General features: G+C 37.9%; 1 non-coding gene across 1 annotated transcript; it reads right to left on the reverse strand.

The window, feature by feature from the left end:
* Nucleotides 1-11,331: 11,331 nt before the first annotated feature.
* LOC122803697 lies at nt 11,332-11,435 on the reverse strand. Its single transcript, XR_006365144.1, has one exon. It is a non-coding gene; the product is annotated as a U6 spliceosomal RNA (small nuclear RNA).
* Nucleotides 11,436-12,078: the final 643 nt, after the last annotated feature.

Here is a 12,078-nt window from a genome sequence, read left to right on the forward strand (position 1 = left end):
CTAAAACTGTGTTAGTGGGTGCAGTAACATACTGCTGCCTGATATGCAACATAGTTACCAAAACTGTGTTAGTGGGTGCAGTAACATACTGCTGCCTGAAATGCAACATAGTTACCAAAACTGTGTTAGTGGGTGCAGTAACATACTGCTGCCTGATATGCAACATAGTTACCAAAACTGTGTTAGTGGGTGCAGTAACATACTGCTGCCTGATATGCAACATAGTTACCAAAACTGTGTTAGTGGGTGCAGTAACATACTGCTGCCTGATATGCAACATAGTTACCAAAACTGTGTTAGTGGGTGCAGTAACATACTGCTGCCTGATATGCAACATAGTTACCAAAACTGTGTTAGTGGGTGCAGTAACATACTGCTGCCTGATATGCAACATATTTACCAAAACTGTGTTAGTGGGTGCAGTAACATACTGCTGCCTGATATGCAACATAGTTACCAAAACTGTGTTAGTGGGTGCAGTAACATACTGCTGCCTGATATGCAACATAGTTACCAAAACTGTGTTAGTGGGTGCAGTAACATACTGCTGCCTGATATGCAACATAGTTACCAAAACTGTGTTAGTGGGTGCAGTAACATACTGCTGCCTGATATGCAACATAGTTACCAAAACTGTGTTAGTGGGTGCAGTAACATACTGCTGCCTGATATGCAACATAGTTACCAAAACTGTGTTAGTGGGTGCAGTAACATACTGCTGCCTGATATGCCTGATATGCAACATAGTTACCAAAACTGTGTTAGTGGGTGCAGTAACATACTGCTGCCTGATATGCAACATAGTTACCAAAACTGTGTTAGTGGGTGCAGTAACATACTGCTGCCTGATATGCAACATAGTTACCAAAACTGTGTTAGTGGGTGCAGTAACATACTGCTGCCTGATATGCAACATATTTACCAAAACTGTGTTAGTGGGTGCAGTAACATACTGCTGCCTGATATGCAACATATTTACCAAAACTGTGTTAGTGGGTGCAGTAACATACTGCTGCCTGATATGCAACATATTTACCAAAACTGTGTTAGTGGGTGCAGTAACATACTGCTGCCTGATATGCAACATATTTACCAAAACTGTGTTAGTGGGTGCAGTAACATACTGCTGCCTGATATGCAACATAGTTACCAAAACTGTGTTAGTGGTGCAGTAACATACTGCTGCCTTATATGCCACATATTTACCAAAACTGTGTTACTGGGTGCAGTAACATACTGCTGCCTGATATGCAACATATTTACCAAAACTGTGTTAGTGGGTGCAGTAACATATTGCTGCACAGCACAAATGAACTGGCTCAAAAAACATTGGCACACAAAAGAACTGGCTTGAAAAACATTGGCACGTAAAAAAACTGGCTTAAAAAACATTGGCACACAAAAGAACTGGCTTGAAAAATATTGGCACGTAAAAAAACTGGCTTTAAAATATTGGCACGCAAAAGAACTGGCTCGAAAAACATTGGAACACAAAAGAACTGGCTTGAAAAACATTGGCATGTGAAAGAACTGGATTGAAAAACATTGTCATGCGAAAAAACTTGCTTGAAAAACAGTGGCACTCGAAAAAAATGGCTTGAAAAAAAGTGGCACTCGAAAAAATGGCTTAAAAATAGTGGCACTCGGAAAAAATGGCTTGAAAAACAGTGGCACTTGAAAAAACTGGCTTGAAAAACATTGGCTCTCAAAAGAACTGGCTCAAAAAACATTGGTATGCGAAAAACTGAGGAATGGAGCAGAAAAGAGTTAACATTACAACCAGTTTGAAAAAGGCCAAATAGTAAATGAGGTAATGTAGGGGTCATTTTGGTCATTGAAAACTAACATTAACACAGCTCGTAGAAAATGAAATGCATTATTTTTTCCACCGAACATGCCCCGCACCTCACCCCACCCCTCAAGAAAAAAAAGTTAACCACATTTTCACTGAACAAAAAAAACACTAAAATTAATGAGAATACACAGTGGATACCATAGCCCTGATATAGCTTTTGACCACAGCAATTAAAAGAAATGTATGGCACTAATTTACACAGCGCAATGATCTATTAATGAACATGCCCAACAGCAGCACTGGTCGTAAACGGATTATAATGAAAACAGTACATTGTACGTTTATTGAAGACATCACTAAAACACAAATACAAACTTTGCTACTTATAAAAGCACACTACCCTGTAACAACAACATGGTTTAGCACAATCTCAAATACACTGCATTAACCTCTGAGCATGTATCCACAAAAAAAAATAAATAAATAAAATAAACAGGAAAAAAGTCCATAAACATTTTACCTTTTAAAAATACTTGTTGCAAGACAAATAAAATAAACTACAATGTACAGCAGACTCCATGGACTCCTTTACCTCAAAACATAGCAATTAAGAACAATTTACCCAGCACAGCGATGCAATAAACAGGCCCAAGTAAAAGCAGCACACCCATATTCACATTACAAGCAAAGCAGGACATTTTAAACTTATTAAAAATTCATAAAAAATTAAATGCACACATTTACAAGTATAAATGAAAACAATCTTGAAACAGCTTTGGCAAGTTGGCAACATTTACCTACTAGAATAATAAATGCACTACATTAACTGTTAACATTACCCCTCAAAAGGTAGTCTTGTACCACATACACATTGACTTGCAAGAACTAACAGGAAAAATTACCCAAACAGTATATCCTAACTTCCTGAAAGCAGCATTAAATTGCGCAAATTTCCACACAAAAAAGCACAAACTATGCTCGAACATTTTCTATCTGCAAACAGAAAATACCCAGAAAAATCTATGACAATAGAAATACATCACACTAAATTTATATTTCACTGCCCCCACCAGAAATAAACAAAACTTCTATACACACAGTTCAGCCTTTTAAAAGTAATGCTTCCAAATCATACCCCCAAGAACAATAACAATTACATAAATACAGGTTTTATACCTTTATAAACTACTACTCAAAATCACTGCACAGATTTAAATACTGCGTACTGCACCCCCATCTACCTCTAAACATTAAAAACATAAACCACAATATATTCCCATTTTAAACTACTACTCAAATATCTCAAAATAACCACTGCACAGATTTAAATACTGCATACTACATCCCCATCTACCTCTAAACATTAAAAACTTAAATAAAGCACAATGTTCCCTTTTTAAATAACTAAAGTCACAAAATACCACGTTATGTACTTACCACTATCACAGTTTTTGCTGTGCTAGCTTGCTTCCTTCCTGCTGGAATGGCTAGTTGGATGACTGGCTCTGTCTGCTCAAGTGGCTGGGCTGGCTGGCTAGCAGGCTCCCTTGCTGACTAGCAGGCTCCCTTGCAGGCTGGCTAGCAGGCTCCCTTGCAGGCTGGCTTCTTTGCTGGCTGGCTTCTTTTCTGGCTGGCTGACTTCTTTGCTGGCTGGCTTGCTGGCTTTTTACTGGCTGGCTGGCTGGCTTCTTTGCTGGCTGGCTGGCTTGCATTTTTGCTGGCTGGCTTCTTTGCTGGCTTCACTAGTAAGATTAGAAATTTCAGACCTTAAGTATTTCCTTCTCAGCAGTAGAGCACTAAGACAAAACTGCTCTACAGCTGCGACCTTTATTGGGCTCTTCGAGGTGAATCCCAGGCCCCTCCAATCCCTGCAGCCAATTGCTGCTTGAATTACACCACCCGGACCTAGCAGGGAATTCCTCTAACTGCAGGTCCGGGTTGGTGACGTAGCCGCATTGCCGTGGAAAAACATGAAGTATTTTCAGCTTTTCCATGGGAACGGCAATTCAAGAGCGTGAAAAGTGGAAAACAGGACTTTTAAAGTCCCACTGTCTGTGAATGCGGGAAACGGGATGAGAAGGCTCAACCCGTGAGTGTCCTGCTGACAACGGGACAGGTGGCAACCATACTCTAAAGTGGAATTATTTAGATTACTTTTACTTCTGCAGAGATTGTGCATATTTACTGATACTGGTTGATTGTAGAAGATTGAGTAGACTTTTATGATGAAAATGTTCTGAATTGGTCAGTTTTGTCATTATTGGTTTATACATTTTGTTTCATTGCTTACTGGAAAATTGTTCAAAACAATTAATTTAAAACAAGCTCTAACAAGTGTGCTGTATTATACAAGGAATATAATTTAATATAATCAGGAAGGTGAATCAAAGGACACGTGCATGTTTGCATGGTCCTAAATGTATGCAAGGGGACTATAAATTGCAAAAAAGCCCAAAGGTAAACTTTATCCGCTACTGGCCAGATGCATTTTCTTTGAATATGGGTTTGAATGCTGTTTCAATGACTGTGAGTTTCAAGGGCAGAGAGGTTTTAATGCTAAGTCTGTTTGCATTGTGAGGCTGTATTGCTTTGTTTAACAGATGTCTATGAGTGTTTGTGCTATAAAATGTAAAATAATAGTTTTAAATGAAATTTAAATAATTGTAGAATAAAGCATAAAGCAGTATGAACATTACAGTATTTATGGTTAATGTGGAGAAACAGCCAAGTAATGGGACACTGGAATGGCTGCGGGGGCAGTGATGGGAGTAACTCAGTGCAAAAGTAATATACTACTGTAACATATTACAGTTTTGAGTAACTAGTAATATAACACATTACTTTTTCAAAACAGTAATGAAGTAATACTTATATATTACTTTTTTTAGTAACTAGTAACTAGTTACTTTTGCATTACTTTGCAAAATCACAAGTCGGGAGACTTGCCTGGGCAGATATCGAGTGACGAAAAAAAGGAGGTCTTTGCTGCTGAGTGTTTCTGCCCCTTCTGGGTTTACTGTATGATACACTGCTCTCTGTAATACAGAACCCTGCGTTAGCTAGAACTGTGCATCCTGAAGGACACCTCCTTGCGGTACGCCTTTGATTTTATCATACTTAAAGCAAATTGCTGCACCTTTACAGATAGTATGTCACTCTTTAGCTCTCCAACATTACTGGGGATCTCTTATCACTACAAATATGCCTAGAAATGAAAGTCCCATTGCATCTCCAAAAGAATTGACCTCCAAGGAGACACAATCCACAAGTAATAAAATAAAGTTAACAATACCAGTTGTCCATTGTCATATTTACCTCCATATGGTGAAATCGGCCCTATATGTCTACAATGATACTTTCCTCCTAACTTCCTAAATGCCAGGCTAGAACTCCCAGTCTCCCGATTGTATATAATATCCCCACCACCACATTGAAAGAAACAACCCAAGCTATCTCTCAGTCTATTGGTCACAAGCATTATCAATTGAACATAATAGCTAGGAGAGGCTGGCTGAGACAGCACTGCCAAGGCATGTTACAAGACTGGGTATAATTTGTCTCTTGTAAGTTTTATAGGTACTGTTTATAATATAGGACTTTGTATGAATGGTTGCCAATTTTATTATCAGCGTACTACTTTAGGGCTTCTAATTTTGCCTTAGAATTGTAGACTGTCTTAAAATTGTTGATTGTAAAAGGTGGACAGCTGTACACAATGACGCATAATTACCAACCGCTATTTGGTTAATCATCTCTTCTTATTCTGTAACATTTTAAAGTCAGTAAAACTGTTATTTAAAATGTTTCCCTGTTATGAGACTTTTATCCCTTATTTTTTTGCTTTGAACCTGCCTCTAGCAGTAAAAGGTTGTTACACAACTATTTATACTACTTGATGATGCTAGCTTTTCAAATGCCCAAACTGAGACTTTTTTGTATGTAAGAAATTGCAGGACAAAAAATACCCACGGCATCTTTATTCCATGGTGGCAGCATCTTCTCTTTTAAGAACAATGTGTACATTACACATGTGCCACCTCAGATGTTAACATGTTCCTCACATTCACGTGGAATCTAAAATAGCCATTCCATTGAAAGAGAAGGTAAGTAAGAATGTGAGGTGTGTATATGTGTATGTGTGTGTGTGTGTGTGTGTGTGTGTGTGTGTGTGTGTGTGCGTGTGTGTGTGTGTGTGTGTGTGTGTGTGTGTGTGTGTGTGTGTGTGTGTGTGTGTGTGTGTGTGTGTGTGTGTAGATATATATATATATATATATATATATATATATATATATATATATATAGTTTAAATTAATGGTTCCATTCATTTCTCTATGAGAGAGAAAGTGCAAGTGTATGTATGTGTATGTAATTTAAACTATCTTTTCTGTTTGTATGAGAGAGAAAGTGTGTGTGTGTGTGTGTGTGTGTGGGTGTGTGTGTGTGTGTGTGTGTGTGTGTGTGTGTGTGTGTGTGTGTGTTGTGTGTGTGTGTGTGTGTGTGGGTGTGTGTGTGTGTGTGTGTGTGTGTGTGTGTGTGTGTGTCTCAACTGTCCAGATTTAGCCTCATAGCTTTGGTCGGATTGTCATAAAATTTGTGGTTTACTGGCAAAATATGGAGGAGTGAAGTCACTTAATAATGACATATATGAGATTCAGACTTCATATCCTTCAGAAAATATATACTAATACAAATCCTGTTATTTTAGCAACTTCTAAGTCAAAAAAAGCAATATTTAAAATGTATCCTTATTTTGGGCCATTGTATCCCCATTATTTCAGACTTTGTCCAGATTTCTTGCACTAAGAGGTTGAGGAGTATACATACCTCTCAACTGTCCAGATTGTTGCCTTATATTTTGGATTATAATAGGTTCATAGGTTCATACTAGGCCTTAACATTTGTAGTTTTCCAGCAAATCACTGAGGACTGAAATAATTAAATAATGTGAAACATTTGAGTTTCAATTTCTTTTAGAAAATGCATGATAAGACAAATGTTATTTTAGCAAATTTCTAAGTCTATAATAGTAACATTTAAAATCTGTCCCTATTTTGGGGCCTTTGTCCCCCCATTATTTTGCACTTTGTTCAGATTTCTTATGCTTAGAGGATGAGAGGTATGGAGCTATAGTATGTAATGCCCTAGTTGGAGTGGGGGGCAGATTAGTCAATTAACTTGATCAGGCTTGACGCTATTGGTTACAGGAGACAAGAGCCTGAACCCTGTACATGGACTACCAGACTGCTGAAGGAATTGAGCTTCAGTGGAGACTGGAGACAAGAGCCTGAATCCTCTACATCAACTTCCAGACTGCTTACGTGACTGTAAGTTTGAGTTCTAGTACATTTTCCTGGAACTATGAGTTTCAGTGCATTTTTAAGAGATTATGAGTTTCATTTCATTTCATGAAATTGTGAGTTTCAATGGAAGATAAGTTTACTGCTGCTCATACTAAGTCTGTTTTCAATGTGCATGTAACCATTTTGTTTAGCAAATGGCAGTCACTTTTTGTGCTGTAGAATTTGAAAGCAGTGTTAGTAGCATAATTGTCTTTGGTGCAGAAAGTTGTGTATTCTACTCCCACACCATGTAGATGGAGTACTGATATTGCAGTGTCCTTTTGATTGCTGATTATTTGGTGGATTTTAAGGGGGATAGGGATTCTACACTCACATGTGTCCTTTGTATGAGATGCCTAGAAACTATGAACTTGTTAGTTTGTCAGTCATTTCCTATTGCAGTATTACCAGCTTACCAATTTCTTTTAATGTAGCAGGCAATTAATTCTTCAAGGGCAGGAGGCACTGAATTTGTAGATGAAACATTGAAATGTAAAGTTGTTCTGTCAATAGCAACCTCTTCATTAGATACAGATGTGTAATTTAATGTGGAATTATTTGGATGGCTTTTACTTCTACAGATATTGTGTTTACTGAGTGATATTGGTGGATTGTAATGTGACATAATATATTGATTGATAAACAATACTTATGTAAAAGTAACGCGAGTAACTTGTTACTTTAGTTAGTAACTTGTTGTTGTGTCTTTCGGCTTTTCCTGGTTAGGGGTCACCACAGCGGAACTCTGGTCCGCTAATGATTGGCAGACAGATTTTTACGTGCTGAGTTGCCAGCCCTGATGCACAACCTTCAACAAAGGTACGCCCATTCATGCATGTCTCCAAGCAGAAGACGCTCTAGCTGAGAACTGAACCGGACAGCGTCTTACTGTGAGGTTAGTAATAGTAATATATTACTTTTTTAGAAAAGTAATAAGTAATAGTAATATATTACTTTCACTGAAAAGTAGCAAGTAATAGTAACTTATTACTTGTATACGTAACTAGCACAACACTGGTGGGGGGGTTGTGTATTGGGAGGCCCCATTTGACCATGATTTTGTGAGGAGGGAGGGGTGGCAAACTCAAAGACAGCACTGATTAGCACAAACTCTAGCTACGCCACTGTCAAGCATAATTGTACCGCATACTCTGTACAAATGGTGTCTGTCAGTAACATCAGCATTCACATACACAGATGTATGACTCTGTCACATCATTTATCATTAGGTGCGCATAAGCCTTACTCCACATGCAGTCACTAGAGCTAGTCATTACTCCTTATTGTTGCAGTGCCTAAGCCTCACTGCACTGCTTGGTCTGACTGACATTTGCTGTTTGAAGCTCTGCCTCTCTGCTGTATTCTAAAGGATGCTTTAGGAGGAAAAAAGATTCTTTGCAATGCAGCCCTTGTACTTGGGAGGAGCACATCTCTGAATCCTGCCTTTAGTCTCATTTGCAACATTTATACAGTAAGTATGCAATTGCTAGACTGTGAAGATTCATAGCCTACAGCATGGGAGTGTTTTCCTCAGTATTCTGGACTTTAAAGGCTCTTTTGTAAAAAAAAAATATATATATATATACATATATATATACATATATGTATATATATATATATATATATATATATATATATATATATAGATATAGATATATATATATAGATATAGATATATATATATAGAGAGAGAGAGAAAGAGATATTTTGTATATATGCCAGAACCTAGACATCTAATTAAGAATAACAATTTTCTCAGCAATAGTGTTTGTCCTCGTTGTTTACAGATGTATTAAAGTTACAATAAATAAGCTATACAAACTCCATATTTACCATTTATCATTCACTAGCTATCATCCTGTCTTGAGATGTTGAAGATGGAGGAAAAATCATCCCAGCACTAGCCCTATTTTGCCATGTCATGACTATGACTATAATTGTTTAAAGACAAACATCTATGAAGTAGGATGTTGTCTTATAGTGTGAAATTGGCCTTCCAATCTATTAAAGTGTAATATCCTCATATACAGAATGCACCACCATTCCTGTACACATGGACTCTGTATATGAAACTGGTTATTTGCAATGTTATAGTATGTATGTATGCACTTGATGGATACAGTATGCGTGGTGTGTGTGTGTGGGTATGTGCGTGTGTATGTGTGTGTATGCACGTGTGTGTGCGCGTGTGTGCACGTGTGCATGTGTGCAAGAGTATGTATGTATGCACTTGATGGATACAGTATACATGGTGTGTGTGTGTGTGTGTGTGTGTGTGTGTGTGTGTGTGTGTGTGTGTGTGTGTGTGTGCACGTGTGTGTGTGTGTGTGTGTGTGTGTGTGTGTGTGTGTGTGTGTGTGTGTGTGTGTGTGTGTGTGTGTGTGTGTGTGTGTGTGTGTGTGCGTGTGTGTGACAGACTATGTAGACATGGGCCACAGACAAAAATGGCAAACTATATTGCCATTGGAACATCACTAAACATAAAACAGCATACATGGGCAATCAGCATCTGCTGAAATCCTATGTTTCCAATAAACCCAGGTTTGTTCTTCTCACCTTTCAAATCCCTGATATCCACCATAAATGGAAAATGGGTCTACATAACCCCTACAAAAGATGTCTTATTCTTACATCTCTGTATGTCTGTCTGTGAATCGTCCTATTATGTTGACCACTACTTGCATCTACCCCTCTGTCCTTACTTATCCCTCCACTCTTTGTGGTGACTGTATTTTGATCTTTCTCACACAGAGTATTGACAGCACAAAACACTTCTTTGTCTATACTGGCATGCAAGTTACAAGGCCTGGGGGGGCCACGTCTAATATTTTTACGGCATGGGTATGTGCACCATGGCTGCAAATTTCTGTTCTCTTCTAGAATTTATTATAACAGTACCTTTCTGTGGATCTTGGTATACAACATAGAGCTTCCATAATCTGTTACTAATGTGTACAATTTGTGGTGGTGTGATTCGTATCAGTGATGTTTTTTTTGAGTTTGCTGGCTTCTGCTTCTCAGCTGGAATTTGCTAAGTTGGTCACCCAGGCATAATTTTCTGTTTCTTTTTGTGGCAAAGTCTATAGCTGGTTGCAGCACTTCCTTCACTTTGAGCCTTTGTGCAGTGCTGCCCTAAAGCTATTAGAATCTACTCTATTATTTTGCCAAGCAAGGAACTGAATAACTTTCTAAAATGTCCTGCATGTATCGCATTGACAAATAAAGTTTGGCAGCACGCAACTTTATCCTGAGCTCCCCTTCCCCCAACCTCCTAGCCTAGCTGGAAATGGGGCAGAGAGGAGGGATAACTCTCAAATCAACTAAAAAAGCAGAAAGACTAGAATCAGGCAACTTGGAAGCATGACTTAGACAGTGGCAGATCCAGGTTCCTTTTCTTGCCAGGACTAACTATAGGTATAGCGGTTAGCTGGTGGGCTACCTAAAGCAAAAAATTAGGATATGTGTACAAGATAAATACATACTGTCCACCTTTGTACTAGCAAAGTGAAGAGTGAAATAGAAAAAGTGTCTTTTCTCAAATGAATATACTCCTGTAACCAAATAAATATTATAGCAACTTTCTCAGAATAATATGTCGTAACCCTCAGCCACAACAAATTGCACATATCCAGTATTTTGTCTTAATCTATGTGTTTAATAAAGTAAGCCAACTGGATAAAGTGGCCCTTTTCTGGGGTGATGCTGGAGCATTATCTGGTTAAGTGAGTTTCTCAGAGTCACACAGAAGGCAAATAGAGGTAGAAAGAATCAAACTCTATACTCTTGACAACAGGAAACATCTCATTAACAGCTCTGAGCTTTAAACCACTGTACTAAATGCCAGACTGTGTCCAGATAAAATGAGTCAACCATTCGATTTTAATAGACTGTCAAGCAGGTCCTTTAGAATCTTAAGCTTGGCTTTCCTCGATGCAGATCTATGCATATAGATGACTCTCATGTTTTGTTTTAATACTCTTTTCCTCTTGATAGCTAGCCACTAATGCCCATATAGATTCATAGTTTCATAAGTGACTACTAGGCTAATTGCCCTAAAGGGTCATTTTAAGCCTAGCCAAGTACTAGCCTAGCTGCCCTTGTGGACCATGTTAAAGCTTTGCCAATTTCTCCAAAGATGAGATTCAAACCCTGTACACTGAGTTTGTGGGTAAACACCTTAACCATTATGTCAACCTTCTAAGCATTTTATACTTCATGAATTTACGTGTCATCCTTATGCAGGGACCATGCTAATCTTCTCTGAAATGTACAATTTTTAGTATATGTTCTATCAAAGCAACATAATACAATATATACAATATAAGTATATAATACTGCTTCCCTTACCACTACTGACAGACAAACTTAAACTAGCTGGAACTGTTTTTGGAACAGTGAACTATTCACCCAGAAAGTTGCATGAACTATACAAAACACAGCCAACAAACATAGGCAATTAAACTTTAATGTAGACTGTATTAGAAATGAATAAAAGAAATTAATAAAATATCTAAAATAGAAAAACTATGGTGATGTATGGAACAAAATGAAATAATGCAAAGAAACAGCAGTCACCATAAAACATTAAAAACGTGAGGACAGAATCACACATTGGCACAGAAAAAAAGCAATAGAAGCTGAAAAGTATTGTGCTTTAGGACAGCATTGCTAAAAATCAGTACACAGAGATTTTCGTAGAAAATGCATTAGATGATAATGCTGAAGTTGCCCCAAAAATTCCAAATTAGCAACAGGTGGTGATGCAGTAAAACAACAATGATCTACCAACCTAGACTTCGACTACTAACATCATCACAATTTTATTTTATCAGTGTACTTGCACTATAATGGTAACTGCAATGACTCTGAGGGGATTTGCATCTATTACCCTGTTCTGGGTTATTCTTCTAAACAAGGCATTAATAGGTGAATTATTGTAGAAGT

This window comes from Protopterus annectens, chromosome 5.part1 (genome assembly GCF_019279795.1).
Source record: "Protopterus annectens isolate FY-2018-M chromosome 5.part1, PAN1.0, whole genome shotgun sequence".
Taxonomy (NCBI): domain Eukaryota; kingdom Metazoa; phylum Chordata; order Ceratodontiformes; family Protopteridae; genus Protopterus; species Protopterus annectens.